We start from the raw sequence: 15,421 nt of genomic DNA, 5'->3' as shown, positions 1-15,421 counted from the left end.
CAAGTAGCTACCAATTGCTACAACCTATGATTTCCTGGATCCAAGTCATTCCCGGGAGTGCCAGACTCCCAAGCATGAAGGGGAATGGTAGCTGGCCCTTGAGGAGATACTAGGAGAAAAGTAAGTGACTAGGAACAAACCCAGTTAGGTCCCCCAGCTGTAACTTTGGACGGGACCAGATGACAGTGCCGTGCTGAGACCTCAGCTACAGTAGCATGATATTTACATACTGTTTCCAGCTCAGGGTGCTCCTCATGTAATCCAGAATAAAGAACACTTTGATCTGCTTGTATTCTAGCCTTAGGAGTCCTGGACCACACTATGCAAACAATATCTAAACTAATGGTTGGGAGATGCAGATCGAGCAGGTTTCATTAAGGAGAGGGCAAAGTGCATGAACTTTGAGCCTGTTCTTGATGGAGCTTGACTGGCAGAGACCCAACTAGAGAGTGTTTCCCTAGCAGTGATGCATTGGGAAGCATTTTAACACAAATGTCTGGTTTAGAAACCTGATAAGCACAGCTGTCCAGGTAAGAATTCTTTACTGTCACTTCCACAGTGGTGCCTGCGATTCTTACTATCTTGTTTGGAAGTTGTTCATTTTATTTATTTATTTTTTGGTTTTTCGAGACAGGGTTTCTCCGTAGCTTTTGGTTCCTGTCCTGGAACTAGCTCTTGTAGACCACGCTGGTCTCGAACTCACAGAGATCCGCCTGCCTCTGCCTCCCAAGTGCTGGGATTAAAGGCGTGCGCCACCACCGCCCGGCTTGTTCATTTTAAATAAAAAATCACAACATGAAAGTCAGCTGTGCCCGGTGCTTATTGCAGCTGCTTGACTGGGCACAGTGTGCCCAATGGCCTTACACTACTGCCTGACCCTCCCTGTCATGATGGGCAGTGTCCTGGACCTGTAACCGTAACTGAGCCCTTCCTGCAGCTACTTGGATGGGCATTTTGTTGTAACAAGACCAACAATTAGCACAGATGCTTTTAGGAAGGGCTTTAAGGATATACATGGGTTTATTCCAAATTAGATGCCTTCAGAATGTGCAGATGTTTCTGATTATCTTTATAGTTTTTCAGTTTTTTTTGAGATGGGGTTTCTCTGTGTAACAGCCCTGCCTGTCCTGGAACTCACTCTGTAGACCAGGCTTACTTTGAACTTGGAGGTCTGCCTATCTTGTCTCCCAAGTGGCCTGGCTCTATCTTAGAATTCTTGGATGAATGAGTTGAGAACAAAACTGTAATTAACATCAATTGGTGTTAGTTTTTTTTTTTTTTTTTTTTTTTTGGTTTTTTCGAGACAGGGTTTCTCTGTGGCTTTGGAGCCTGTCCTGGAACTAGCTCTGTAGACCAGGCTGGTCTCGAACTCACAGAGATCCGCCTGCCTCTGCCTCCCAAGTGCTGGGATTAAAGGCGTGCGCCACCATCGCCCGGCTAATTGGTGTTAGTTTTAAAAACAAATTTTAGCTGGGTGGTGGTGGCGCATGCCTTTAATCCCAGCACTCGGGAGGCAGAGACAGGCGGATCTCTGTGAGTTCAGCCTGGTCTTCAAGAGCTAGTTCCAGGACAGGCTCCAGAGCTACAGAGAAACCCTGTCTCAAAAAAAAAAAATTAAAGCCAGCAGGAACTCAGGTAAAGAGTGGTGTATTCCTCTGCATATGTAAAGTTGTAAAGTTTATCTATATCCTCAGCTGCAAAAGGGAAGTTGTTGAGTAGATGGCTTTCAGTGGTTTTTTTGTTTGTTTTTGTTTTTTCGAGACAGGGTTTCTCTGTGGCTTTGGAGCCTGTCCTGGAACTAGATCTTGTAGACCAGGCTGGTCTCGAACTCACAGAGATCCGCCTGCCTCTGCCTCCCAAGTGCTGGGATTAAAGGCGTGCTCCACCACCGCCCGGCTGTTTTGTTTCTTTTTGAGACAGGGTGTCACAGCATACTGTTGGCTTTCCTGGAACAGTGTAGACCAGACTGGCCTTGAACTCACAAAATTTGTTTTCTTCTATTTACAATGTGGTGGGATTAAGAAGTATGGTTACCAGACCCAACTTTGTTTTGCAAATTCTATAATCCCAGTTTTTAGGAGGTGGAGACAATGATCAGGATCCCGTCCAGAAGTCCTTGCCAGAAGTCCTTGGCTACTTATGGAGTTCCTTGCCAGCCTGGACTACTTAAATCCTGTCTCAAAAAAAAAAAAAAAGAAGAAGAAGAAGAATAGGAGCTGGAGAGATGATTCAGGTTAAGAGCGCTGACTGCACTTCCAGAGGTCTTGAGTTCAATTCCCAGCAACCACATGGTGGCTCACAACCTTCTGTAATGAGGCCTGATGGCAGAACATTGTATACATAATAAATCTTTAACAAATTTATGTAACTTAAAGTAAGATAGGTTATAACAATCTGTTCTTTCACTAGGCAGTGGTGGTGCGTGCCTCTAATCCCAGCACTTGGGTGCAGACACAGAACTCACATCTCTGTGAGTTCCAAAACAGCCAGAGCTGTGATACAAAGAAACTCTGTCTTGAGCAAACAAACAACCCAAAACCAAGCAAAACAAAAAACCCAACCTATTTTTTGACTAACAATGTCTGAGCTTGTCTGTTAATGCACACTATTGCTGATGTAATGTCAGCAAACTTTCTCAGTTTTGCCCACCTGATGGGCCGCGGGGTGTTTTTCCACTTTGAAGTTTGTTTTCCTTTGTTTTGAAGAACTAAAGAGATATTATGTGTCTTGGGATGCATACACTTAAGCAGTAAATCATACTCCTAGCCCAAGAAAGAATGGATTCAATCCCCAGCACCAGTTCACAACTCCCTGTAACCCCAGTTCCAGGGGATCTGATGCCTCTGGTTCCCGTGGGCACCAGGCATATGCATGATGCACACACATGCATACAGGGAGAACACCCATAAATATTCAAAGAAAAAGAAGAAAAAGCCTCTAACTGCCTGCATTGGCTGGCTCTCTAATTCAAGACAACCCAGAACTACTCTTTCTGGAAAGGCCTATAATTTCTTTGAAGAACCACCTCAGATTTCGTCCTGGGTAGAATAGCATTAAGATGTAAATGAGGAAAAGAAAGACTATTTAATCGAACATGGAATGTTTCCCACTTAGAGCATAATCTTTTTTGCGGGGTGGAGGGATTCCTGAGTCACGATTTCTCTGTGTCTGGCTGTTCTGAAACTCAGGTTGTAGACCTGGTTTGTCTCAAACTCACAGTGATCTGCCTGCCTCTGCCTCCTGAGTGCTGGGATTAAAGAAGTGTGCCACCATCGACCAGTAATTTTTAGCATAATCTTTAACTTAGCCACCCGTTGTCATTCAAAAATGTTGTTTCCAGGGGCTGGAGAGATGGCCAGTGGTTAAGAGCACTGACTGTTCTTCCAGAGATCCTGAGTTCAATTCCCAGGAACCACATGGTGGATCACAACCATCTGTAATGAGATCTGGTGCCCTCTTCTGGCCTGCAGGCATATATGCAGGCAGAACACTGAAAATACAATAAATAAATCAATATTTTTTAAAAAATGTTTTTTTTTTTTTTTTCTGGGCTGAAGAGATGGCTCAGTCATTAAGAGCACTGGCTGCTGTTCCAGAGGTCCTGAGTTCAATTTCCAGCAACCACATGGTGGCTCACAGCCATCTGTAATGACATCTGATGTCCTTTTCTGGCATAAAGTCAATAGAGCTGTCATATACATAAAATAAATCTTTTTGAAAGAAAATGTTTTTTCCAGTTGTTTCCCTAACCATCTGGGAAAGGCCAAGCCTTGTTTAGTCCTAGGCAGAACTGAAAAGATACACTTGGCGTGGTGTTTTCAAACGATAATGTTGAAAGCCCTGTACTTGCCAGCACTGTTACTGACCCTGCCATCTCCTGTTGGACATCCCAAGGATTCAGACGTATCTGTCCATCATAGCTGTAGGTTCAGGAATGGAAGATACTTGAATGTCAGGTGATTGGATGATAAAAACTACGTTCTCGTCCTCAGAAGTCTTCCTTCTCGTCATAACTGTGTATGAAAGACAAAAGCGTTGCTGATGCCACCCACGAGTAAGTGTCCTCGGTCCTGTGAGTCTCCTGAACACAGTCAACAGATAGCAGCAGCGGCCAGGACCGGTGGGGCCGCTGTCTCGTCCTCACTTGCTGCCATGCCTCAGAGGCAGTAAGGCATCATGGCAAACATGACTGTATATTCCTCACTACAAAAATCAATCAATTGCCACCACCTTTATGACATGTAATCTAGAATAGTATACTGCTTCCTTGCTTTCCAGAATCTTCTTTAAGATCACATCATACATACGTAAGTCCTGTACAATGGGCCCTCTTTATTTTTGCTCTCTGTTTCTCATTAGTCTCTCACTGCAGGAAGGTTATAAGAACCTAACCTGCTTGGCTGAGGTGTGCCCTAGTGACCTTGCTTTGGAAGTATAGACAATTTAGGTGGCCAGAGAAGCCAGGCGTGGTGGTGCACACCCGTCATCCCTACACTCCAGAGGCAGGGGTCATGAGGTTAAGATCAGTCTGGGCTACCTAATAAGCCCTGTTTCAAAAATTCCAGAAAGCAGAGTCAAAAAACCGAGGAAACTGGAGAGATGGCTCCACAGCAGCACTCCCTAACCCCAGCCCTGGGGAGGCAGAGACAGGCGAGCAGCCAGCCTAGCTGACTCGATGGCCTCCACGGTCAATGAGAGACCCTATCTTCTTCTTTGTTTTTTTGTTTTGTTTGTTTTTGAGATAGGGTTTCTCTGTAGCTTTGGGGCCTGTCTTGGAACTAGCTCTTGTAGACTAGACTGGCCTTGAACTCACGGAGATCCGCCTGCCTCTGCCTTAGAAGTGCTGGGATTAAAGGCGTGTACCACCACTGCCCGGCCGAGGACACCCCCCCCCCATCTTTGAAAACAGCAGAACCCGCGGGCTGGGAAAATGGCTCTGAGGGTAAGAGCTCTGGCTGCTCTTCCAGAGGTTCAATTCCTCGTAACTGCAGGGTGGCTCACAACCATCTAAAATGAGATCTGGTGTCCTTTTCTGGCCTGCAGGCATACATGCAGACAGAGTACCATATATATAATAAATCTTTTTTTTATTTTTTTATTTTTTTTTAACAGTTATTTTTTTTGGGGGGGGGGGTTTCGAGACAGGGTTTCTCTGGTTTTGGAGCCTGTCCTGGAACTAGCTCTTGTAGACCAGGCTGGTCTCGAACTCACAGAGATCCGCCTGCCTCTGCCTCCCGAGTGCTGGGATTAAAGGCGTGCGCCACCACCGCCCAGCTGCAGGCATACATGCAGACAGAGTACCATATATATAATCTTTTTTAAAAAAAAAAAAAAAAAAAAAAAAAAACAAACAAAAAAAAAAAACGGTGGTGGTGCACTCTTTTAAGTCCCAGCACTTGGGAGACAGAGTCAGGCATGATGGGGTCATGGAGAGCAGCTGAGGCTTGGCCCTGTGAGGGACCAGGAGAGGCCGCTGGTGCAGGTGCAGCCACTGTGGCAGTTGAAGGCCCAGGACTGAAGGGGTCGTGAAAGAAGTCGAGGCTTGGCACCATGAAGACAGCTCATGAGAGGCTATTGGTGAAAGTGCAGCTCAGCTGCAGAAGACCCCGCCAGCACCATGGGAACACCACCAAGAAGAACAGCAATGGGAAGTGGAACTGGCCCGAGCTCAGAAGACAGGCTGTGTGCTGCAGAGGGCAGAGATGGGGAAGTGGCTCTGTGAGGGCCCCAGAAGATCGTGAATCCCAGATATTGACATTTAATTATTTACACTGTTGGAGTGTATTTTTGCTTTGTTTAGATTTTGAGTGTGCCCTGGTTTTTCCCTCTTGAAGTAAGGAAATAAGTTATTTGTTATTATATATGATCCCATAGTTGAGAAGTTTTAGGAGACCAAATTTATTTATTTATTTATTCATTTATTTATTATTTTTATTTTTTTCCAAGACAAAGTTTCTCTGTAGTTTTGGAGCATGTCCTGGAACTAGCTCTTTTTTTTTTTAAACTATAAACTGATTGACCCATTAGCTCAGGCTTCTTATTAACTCTTACAACTTATATTAGCCGATTATTCAATTTTTTTACTTTATAATTTTTTAATTATTTTATTTTATTGATATTTATTGAACTCTACATTTTTCTCTGCTCCCCTCCCTGCCTCTCCTCTCACTCATTCAATCCTCCCCCAAGGACCCCATGCTCCCAATTTACTCAGGAGATCTTGTCTTTTTCTACTTTCTACTTCCCATGTAGATTAGATCTATGTAAGCCTCTCTTAGTGTCTTCATTGTTGTCTAAGTTCTCTGGGATTGTGGTTTTGTAGGCTGGCTTTCTTTGCTTATGTTTAAAAACTACCTATGAGTGAGTACATGTGATAATTGTCTTTCTGTGTCTGGGTTACCTCACTCAAAATAATGTTTTCTACCTCCATCCATTTTTCTGCAAAATTCAAGCTGTCATTATTTTTTTCTGCTGTGTAGTACTCCATTGTGTATATGTACCACATTTTCCTTATCCGTTCTTCGGTCGAGGGGCATTTAGGTTGTTTCCAGGTTCTGGCTATGACAAACAAAGCTGCTATGAACATAGTTGAGCACATGTCCTTGTGGCACAATTGAGCATCCTTTGGATATATACCCAAAAGTAGTATTACTGGGTCTTGAGGAAGGTTGTTTCCTAATTTTCTGAGAAATGGCCACACTGACATCCAATGGGGTTGTTCCAGCTTGCATTCCCACCAGCAATGCAGAAGTGTTCCCTTTCCCCCACAACCTCTCCAGCATAAAGTTGTCATCAGTGTTTTTGATCTTGGCCATTCTTACAGGTGTAAGATGGAATCTCAGAGTTGTTTTGATTTGCATTTCTCTGATGACTAAGGATGCTGAACATTTCCTTAAGTGTATTTCAGCCATTTTAGATTTCTCTGTGGAGAGTTTTCTGTTTAGGTCTTTACTCCATTTTTTTTTTATTGATTATGTGATCTTTTTGTGTCCAGTTTCTTGAGTTCTTTGTATATTTTGGAGATCAGACCACTGTCTGATGTGGGTTAAGTGAAGATCTTTTCCCTTTCTGTAGGCTGTCGTTTTGTCTTGTTGACCTTGTCCTTTGCTTTACAGAAGCTTTTCAGTTTCAGGAGGTCCCATTTATTAATTGTTTCTCTCAGTGTCTGTGCTGCTGGGGTTATATGTAGGAAGTGGTTCCCTGTGCCAATGTGTTCAAGTGTACTTCCTACTTTCTCTTCTATAAGGTTCAGTGTGGCTGGCTTTATGTTGAATTCTTTGATCCATTTGGAGTTGAGTTTTGTGCATGGAGATAGATATGGGTCTATTTTCATTCTCCTACATGTTGATATTCAGTTATGGCATCATCACTTGTTAAATATGTTTTATTTTTTCAATTTGATATTTTTTGCTTCTTTATCAAAGATCAGGTGTTCGAAGATGTGTGAATTGATATCCGGGTCTTCTGTTTGGTTCCATTGGTCTTCCTGTCTGTTCTTATGCCAATACCAGTCTGTTTTCAGTACTGTAGCTCTGTAGTAGAGTTTGAAGTCAGTAGCCCATTATTCTTATCTGTGTTAGCCACGTGGCTCGGAACTAGCTCTTATAGACCAGGCTGGTCTCGAACTCACAGAGATCCACGTGCCTCTGCCTTCCGAGTGCTGGGATTAAAGGCGTGCACCACCACCGTCCAGCTAACAGGAGACTGAATTAAAAGAAAAAAAGACCGAATTTTAAAGTGTTCTGAGTTTGTAAAAAAATTTTATATTGACCGGGCAGTGGTGGTGCACGCCTTTAACCCTGCACTCGGGAGGCAGAGGCAGGTGGATCTCTTCGAGACCAGCCTGGTCCACAAGAGCTAGTTCAGGGATAGGCCCCAAAGCTAGAGAGAAACCCTGTCTCCAAAAACCAAAAAAAAAAAAAAACCCAAAAATTTATATTGACAGGAGCGCACACCCTGAATCCCAGCAGTTGGGAAGCAGAGGCAGGCAGATCTGTTGTGAGTTTGAAGCCAGTTCCAAGGCAGCCAGAGTTGTTACACAGAAAAACCCTGTTTAAAAAAAAAAAAGTTTTTTATTATGATTACGATATTGATATTAGCGTGTCATATTGGTGGGAAAAAAGGAAAGGTTGAGGCTTAACAGTGCTTGTGTGTCAGGTTGGTAAGGGGTCAATTATGATGGACAGTTTTATGTCAGCTTGATACAAACTCAGCTTTTGCAGATGAAAGCCAGCAGAGGGTGCCCCAGACCTCTACCCACTGTGCCTTTGTCATTTAGATGCAGCTGCCATGCACACCCGTGTGCTGTGCACACCACCGCACCAACCCTGGACTCAGCAGATAGCAGGACTTTTCATCTCTACCAGGTTCCTGGGTGATGCTGAGCCTCCGGTAAATTGTTTCCTTTGGGAGGCACTAATCAGTAGAAGCACATCTTTAATCAGAAGCACATCTTTAAGAAACATTACATTTCATTTTGTGTGTGTGCCATAGTATCCTTGTGGGGTTCAGAGGACAACTTGTGGGAGCTGGTCCTCTCCACCGCGTTTCCTGGAGATTGAACTGACAAAGTGCCTTTATCAGCTGAGCAGTTCAGCGGCCTCTCTACACCTTGAGACATCTAAGGGCATTTCAGCAAGGCCGGGGTGTTTCCGAGGCCTCATTTCCTGCTTCCTCTTATGTGGTGGTGAAGATGCTGTAAACTGCAAAGCTCTGCAGACGGTTGCTGCAGGTTTCTCCCTTGGCTGTTTTAGTCCCATGCTTCATTTCAATTTCACTTGTATAATCTTAATATGTACAAATCCACTTCATTTGGGGATGCTGCTGACCTTCGTCCTGTGATACTGGCCAGTTGTAAGAGTGTGTGTGTGTGCGTGCGCGCGCGTGTGTGCACGTGCGTGTTCATCTGTGTACAGAGGCCTGTACGTGCAGGCCAGAGAACAGCTTTGGGTTTCATACCTTAGAAATGCTGTGGACCTTATATTTCAGACAAGGTCTGCCTTGAAATTGCCGTGGAGACTAGGCCGCCTGCCTGCACCACTCCAGCATTGGAATTATAGCCACACCTCCTTGTGTGACTCCTTACATGGGCTCCAGGGACCAAACTCAGGTCTTTGTGCTAACACAGCAAGCACTTTACTGAGTCACCTGAGCCCCTTTTGTGAGCTCTTTCTAATTTTGTATACATAGTTATAGAGAACCATATCCTCTGTCAACTGCTTTTCCTTCCTGGTGTTTAGAACTGGAGTTGTTGACTCCAATCCGTCATGATACTCGGGGCTATTTGACGGTGTTCGGAATCTACCAAAGACTGTTCAGGACACCTGGGGGAAATCATTAGATGTGGAGGTAACTCTTATTTTTCTGAGCAGAAACCTCAATAGGAGGCCGGGCGTTGGTGGCGCACGCCTTTAATCCCAGCACTCGGGAAGCAGAGGCAGGCGAATCTCTGTGAGTTCAAGTCCAGCCTGGTCTACAAGAGCTAGTTCCAGGACAGGCTCCAAAACCACAGAGAAACCCTGTCTCGAAAAACCAAAAAAAAAAAAAAAAAAAAAAAAAAAGAAAGAAAGAAACCTCAATAGGCAGAGCTAGGGAGTAAAAGCCTTGTCCTCCTCCACAGTGGGCTGTTAGACTCCAGACTCAGCTCAGCATCGGGTCCAGTGCTGCACTGTGAGGAGCTTCTGAGGGGTCCTAGGCTCACGTGTGGCATCTGAAACCTTGGGTCGCAGGAGTCAGCAGAGGTGGGTGGAGCCCTGAGCCCATTTGGTGGGCTAAAGGAATCTGTAGCTGCATCTTCTCCAACATTCGAAAAGGGTATCAGCTGGTAGGGCTTGTGTCTACACAGCAGGGAAACAGTCTACCCTTTTGCCTGGGTAGTAGTGGAATGGGCTAACTATGTCCTATGCCCTACCCACTGCTAGGACCTTCATAGACACCATGCTCATGAGCTCACAAAAAGCCCCTGTTGGTGGGGACTGGCCTGTGGGCCCAGTTCTCGAAGCAGTTCCCACTTGCATAGCTTCTTCTGCTGCTTTCCGAATCTAAAGGTAGTGTAATGGTTAATCTTGATTATCAACTTGACACAATCACTTGGGGAGGGAGTCTCAATGAGGGGCTGTCTAGATCAGCTTGGCCTGTGGGCATGCCTGTGAGGGGTTGATTAGTGCGAAGATCACTATAGGTGGCATCATTCCCTGGGCAGGCGACCCTGGATTCTATAACAGAGGAGGCAGAGGCTGAGCACTGGCAGGAATGCATTAATTACTCTCTGCTTGTGACTATGGAGGTCGCTGTGTAATGGTCTGTCCTGTCCCTTTAAGAGACAAGCTCCGCCCACTCCCTCCCCCAACCTTGCTCCCTTCTTCCACTTCTCCCATTCCTCTCCTCCTCCTCCTCTCTCTGTCTCTCTCTCCCTCACTCACTCCCTCTCTCTGCTCTTCTCCCTTCTCCCTTTCACCCCTTTCCCTTTTCCCTCCATAACCCACTAAGTAAATACCCACTTTCTCTCTGCATGGCATGCCTATCCGTCTGTCTCTCATCCGCTGCCATGCGGCTCCCTGCCTGCTGCTATTTATGAGGGCCTTCCGCTCTGACTTCCCCACTATAATAGAGTGACTTGCAGCTGTGGGCCAAATGCACCCTTTCTCCCTTAAGTTGCTTTTGTCTGTGAAAACAGGCAGCTGTCTCTTCTTGGGGAAACATGGGAGTGTCTGAAAGTCCTCACATTCCTGTTCCCTAGCTTTGGAGGACGAGAGCATGTTTGGGGAGATTCAGAATTTGTCCTGCATTTGGCCTCCTACTCTGAACTCAACCACTGTGCCCTCCATTTGTGTCCACAATCCTTCCTGTTCGTCTACCTGGTGTAAGAATGGTTGGTAAGCTCACCACACTGTAATAGGCGTGGCTCACAGCTCACATCAGGTACACAGGGTTTCTCTGTATAACAGCCTGGCTATCCTGGAACTTACTCTGCAGACCAGGCAGGCTGCGACCTCCCAAGTACCGTGATTAAAGGTGTGTGCCACCACCCCACCTTACATTCCTTTTTAAAAACAAAAACAGAGCCAAGTCTCTAAAAGGATTTACATATTATCTTAAGTTATAATGTATGGATGACCAGGTAGTGGTGGTACACACCTTTAAACCCAGCACTCTTGAGGCAGAGGCAGGTGGATCTCTATGAATTTGAGGGCAGCCTGGTCTACAAGAGTTAGTTCCAGGACAGGCTGCAGAGCTACAGAGAAACCCTGTCTCAGAAAACCAAAATAAACCAATAAATAAATATGTGTGTACGCATGTGGGTGTGTGCATGTGAGTGTGTGCACGAGAGCGCCTGTGCTCACTAAAACCAGAGGCTTTCGTTCTGGGAACCGGCGTGACTGGCAGTTGTGTCAGCTCCAAAAGAACTCCATCTCTCCAAACTCCAAAAGGCAGTCCACATATCCAGAAATGGGCTCTACCTGGATGGACTTATAGGGGAATTTCTGGTGACTAATAAAAGCCAGCATTCCCCAGGAACTTGTGAAACTGGTTCCCATCTGCCAAAAGGAGTCATTGCCTTTATCTCTGGCAGAAGGGACATATGGCTACCTGAGGCACACACCTATCAGCATATCAGTGTGCAAGCTGCTCTCCAGGCTACCGCGGTACTGTTGAGCAACCGCCTGTTACTCCATCCTAGCATGCTGGCCTCTCTCCTCCCAGATACCCGTTTGTTCCGTTTACATTGCCAGAGGCCGCACATTCCCTCCCTGTCTCAGAATGCTCTCTGTTCCCTATCTCTGGTTATTCTCCCTCCTCTCGCAGATGTCCCTGGTCATATTCAGTGCATTTTTTTCTCTCTCTGCTCAGTACTCTCTGTTTTCTCTCTCATAGCAAATAAAACCTCTCCCCTTAGGCATACCTGGAGCAGTTGGGTCCACAGTTTCTTTCCGTACACCCCCTTGCAGACATCGAATGTTCTGGGACTTTTCTGCAAGAGCAGTGTGTGCTCTTAACTGCTGAGCTGTCTCTCACATTAGTCTAGGATGCTATTATGAGATTAATGAACTAAAATATTAGTGGATTAATATCACCTCTTTTCCAAAGTACTTGGAGCCAGAAAGAAAGACTTCAGATTTCAGAGATTTTCAGATTTTAGAGTATTTGCTTAGACTTTGCCAGCAAAGTCCCACATCTCGGGTTCTCCAAAATCCCAAACTGTCAGTCACGAACTGAGGTTTTCTTGTTAGGGATGTTAAAACAGAACGTGGGAGCCGGGCGGTGGTGGCCTTTAATGCCGGCACTCGGGAGGCAGAGGCAGGTGGCTCTCTGTGAGTTCAAGTCCAGCCTGGTCTACAGCAGCTAGTTCCAGGACAGGCTCCAAAGCTACAGAGAAACGTTGTCTCGAACGTTGTCTCGAGAAAACAAAATGAAACAAAAAAACTGGACATGGGAAGATAGTGCATGAGAAATGTTGGGCTCATAGCCATTATATTATAAGGGGAAGAGGACTATGAAACAAAAAAGTGCTGCCCCCTCCGACTGGTAATAGGCTTTCTGTGCCCCCCATAATAGGTTACTCTGCCAAGGCAGTAAGCCAGATGAAGCTAAAGTGGAAAAGTATAAGAACAGGTTTATGGGAGCCAAGCAGCTCCTGGGCAGGGTCTCCAGAGATCAAGGCAGCAGAGGGTGCACCCACAGAGGGAGGCAGGCGAGGCATGATCAAGTGTCCGACACAAGCTGGATTTGTGCCCAAGTATGGTCAAAAGTGGGAAGTTGCAAGGCTGGCAACTTAGGGGAGAAGCTGCAGTGGCCACCAAGAATTCGGAATTGGGCTTTTTGTCATTTTTCCTTTGTTTGAAGATTGAGTGGGTGGGGTTTGGAGAGAGAGGCAAGAATGGGGCTTTCTGTTTCGCTCAAGAGTGAGCTGGGGTTCCACCTGAACGGCACTTCTCTCCCAAGGCTATTTAACCTTCTTTTTCTTCTTCTTCTTCTTTTTTTTTCTTTTTGGTTTTTTTTGAGACAGGGTTTCTCTGTAGCTTTGGAGCCTGTCCTGGACCTAGCTGCTGTAGACCAGGCTGGCCTTGAACTCCACCTGCCCCTGCCCACCCCCAGTGCTAGGACTGGTGTGCCACCACTACCCAGCCCAAGGGTATTTAAAGACGTAGCTCGCTTGTTACATTTAGTCACAGGTTAGGGTGCATTTTTGTTGGCAGTGCTGTCTTTGGACATCACCTTCCCAAGCCCTTGTCTGGGCCATGGCTTTGCCTACAATGTGCTCCTCATATGTTTACCCAGAGCTGGTGAGGCTGCTGACAGAGTTGCAGACAGCACCTTGTTAGGGAGTGATGTGGCTACCTCTACCAAGAGGAACTGAGAAGGACAGTTCCTGGCCTGGGACACAGACCTAGGAGGGGAATTTTGAAAAGCTTGGCTTTTGTGTCTGTCTTCCAAGCAAATGGAGAATGGTTCTGCAGGCTATTTCCTTATCTCTAAGGAAAGAGCAATAACAGTCTGATAGGGAATCTTTGTCAACCAATTATCTGGGACCCAGAGAAAAGTGGTGTGCAGCCCAGGTGTGCTCTCTGTGTGGTTCCCTCACAGCACTGCTGAGCTTGGACTTCTCGTTCCTGTTTCGTGAGTTTGTGTAGAGAGCTGCGTGAAGCCGCACCTGATGGCAATGTGTAGAGAGCTGCATGGAGCCGCACCTAATGGTGCTGGCTTCCGCCCTCCGCGATCCCGAAAGCGGGTGCTCTCTGTAATAATCAACTCCTTATGGCTAAGCCCTGACTTATGCTATTATCACGCAATGATTGTCAGCTGCTTGCGTATGCGTGGACCTATGGGCAGTGCCCACCTGGCAATCCGGGGTTGGCGGCCTGTGCCTTTTTAAGGGCTGGGAGAGGTTTACCTGGAGGGGGAAAGAGAGAGAGAGAGAGAGAGAGAAAGAGAACGCATTGTCAAAAAGTCCAGAGAGAGAGAGAGAGAGAGAAAGAGAAAGAGAAAGAGAAGGAGGAGAAAGATTGCTGTGAATAAAGTCCTGAATAAACTGCTTAGCAAGAAGAGCTCCGGTGTTGCGTCTTCCTTGCTGGTCAAGGGACCGCGACAAGTTTGCCCCTTATAATAAATATCAATATAATTGTTTTATCTTTCAGCTAGCCTGGTTATTTCTCAAATCAAAATAGTTCAACAACAGTCCTTGTTCTGTTCACCACACAAGGGTTTGAAGGAAAACCATGAGTTTTCAGAGCCCAGATAGCAGAAGGTATCAATGGGATACGGGGCTATGCCACCACTTGGTTACTATTTCCGAGCTCTTCAGAGTGGTTTCTTCTGGAGAATTCCCTCCTCTTATGTAGGCTCTCTTATGGGCCCTTCTGTTTGCCTAGCTAACTTTCTCTAGTAGGTTACCTTTAAAAATATCTTTTTAAAAGCTAGGCGTGGTGGTGCACACCTTAATTCCCCGCACTTAGGAGGTGGAAGCAGATGGAGTTCAGGGCTAACCTGGTCTAGAGTTCCAGCACAGCCAGGGCTAACCTGGTCTAGAGTTCCAGGACAGCCAGGGTTACACAGGGAATCCCTGTCTTGGAAAACCAACCAGCCAACCAAACAAACACTTTTTTTTTTTTTTTTTTTTTTTTTTTGGTTTTTCGAGACAGGGTTTCTCGGTGGCTTTGGAGCCTGTCCTGGAACTAGCTCTGTAGACCAGGCTGGTCTCGAACTCACAGAGATCCGCCTGCCTCTGCCTCCCGAGTGCTGGGATTAAAGGCGTGCGCCACCATCGCCCGGCAAACAAACACTTTTTTAAAAACAAAGTTTCTAGCCTAGGCTGGCCTCAAACTCATTACATAGTGGTAATGACCTTGATGTTTGTTTGTTCCAAGACAGGTTTTTCTGTCTAACAGCCCTAGCTATCCTGGAACTCCCTCTGTAGACCAGAGATCCTCCTGCCTCTGCCTTCCAAGTGCTGGGATTACAGGCGTGCGCCACTGTGCCCAGCCAACCTTGAATTTTCACCCTTCGACCACTACCCCCAGACTGCTGGAGTTACGGGCTAGAGCCACCACACCCAGTGTGCATTGATGAGTCTCTAAGCCAGAGCCCAAGAATTCTTGAGCCACACCCCCAGCCTCAGTAGATTGCCTTCTGATAAGGATTTAGTTGGGCCCACAGACGTGTGGCTGGCTACCAGCCCTTCACTTAGTCCAGTGGTCTGTGCTAAACTTGGTCAAGAGCCTGGGAAAAGCATTTTCCCGTTCAGGCTCTGTGTGCACCCCACATCACACGGGTAATTTTGCAGAGGGTGCCAGGTTGTATGTGGTGGGCTTCACGCTCTTCGGTGTGACTTTGAGAGGATAAAGACCATCTCCACTACTCATGATGGCCCTGTCCTCAAAGTTTGCTCTGGAGATATTTGTTGAAAGTGAACTCATACCTTCTA

The sequence above is a fragment of the Chionomys nivalis genome, chromosome 12 (assembly GCF_950005125.1).
Source record: "Chionomys nivalis chromosome 12, mChiNiv1.1, whole genome shotgun sequence".
Lineage (NCBI taxonomy): Eukaryota > Metazoa > Chordata > Mammalia > Rodentia > Cricetidae > Chionomys > Chionomys nivalis.
This window is presented reverse-complemented; position numbering follows the sequence as displayed.